This window comes from Terrapene carolina, unplaced genomic scaffold (assembly GCF_002925995.2).
Source record: "Terrapene carolina triunguis isolate 2854851 unplaced genomic scaffold, T_m_triunguis-2.0 Scaffold96, whole genome shotgun sequence".
NCBI lineage: Eukaryota > Metazoa > Chordata > Testudines > Emydidae > Terrapene > Terrapene triunguis.
The window spans coordinates 22,578,152-22,579,406 of NW_020664447.1; positions in this window are offsets into that span (position 1 = coordinate 22,578,152).

A 1,255-nucleotide genomic window follows, 5' to 3' on the forward strand; every position below is an offset into this window, starting at 1 on the left:
AAGGGAATCTTTGCAATAATAAAGTATGAATACAGTGAATAAATCTCTCCAATGGGGCTCTGCTGACCTCTGTTGGAGATGTGGGTAAATCAGTACTTCTGGAAGGAGACAATGAAGCTAGCAGAAAGGTGAATTGTCCCGTGGTTAGTCAATTTTAAGTGGTTAGTTTCGTTTAGTTAAATTAAAAAGAAATAGCTAAATATGCAGGAGACTAATCCCTGGGTTCGAGCTCCTAGAAACAATTAAATGGGGAGAAGCAGCAAGAACACAGATTGCAACACCACAGCGACTAGTTCTGCCAGTGACTATAGAGTCTCTGACTCTGCCCTCCTGCTGGAATTATAAAAATAAACAAACCTCTAATCGTGATAAGTGTTCATAAAACCATAAGAATGGCCATACTGGGTTAGATCATGGTCTGGTCTATCTAGCCCAGTAGCCTGTCTTCCAACAGTGGCAGGTGCCAGATACTTCAGAGGAAGTGAACAGAATAGGGCAAATCATATTTAAATAGTTATCTATGAGGAAGAAAGAAAGCTGCACACATACATGCACCAGTGCCATTGAATCAGAAAGCTGGTGTTTTTTGTTACCACAATACAACATAACTGGTCATTTTAAATGGTAGCAATGGTAGGTTGTTATCCTATGTGTGGACTAGGCACTTGAGGCGGTTGAGGCATACACTGTGCTAGTGTGTTTTGCCAATATTTGCTGTCAGCAAAGGATTGTAAAGATTCAAGAGTCCTACATTCAATTCCAGGTTCTGGAGGGGAGTGTGCTATAGTTGTTATAGACACTTCTGTCTAGTCCTCCTCAAGCTTCTGTTCCCCCCCCCTTTTCTCCTGTCTGTCCCCGATCCAACTCCTGTCCCCTTCCCTTCTCTTTCTATCCACCTCCTCTGCTCATATTCTACCCCGGCCTCCTGGCTCCAGTCCCGTCCTTCTATCCACTCACTAGTTCCTTCCTCCCTGCTCCTATCCACCACATCACCCCCAGTTCCTGCAACCCTCCCCCTCTGCTTCCATCTACCCCATCATGCCCCAACTCCTGTCCTTCTCCTCTTCTATCCATCCTCACCCCATGGCTTCTACCCCCATCTGATCTTATCCACCCCCCCCCAAGCTCTTGCTCCCCTTCCCTTCTGCTCCTATCCACCATTCCACCCTAGCTCCTGTCTCCTTCCTCCTCTGCTCCCATCCAACTCCTCCAACCTCTTGCTCCTGCCTGCCTCACCATTCTCCATGTCAGTCAG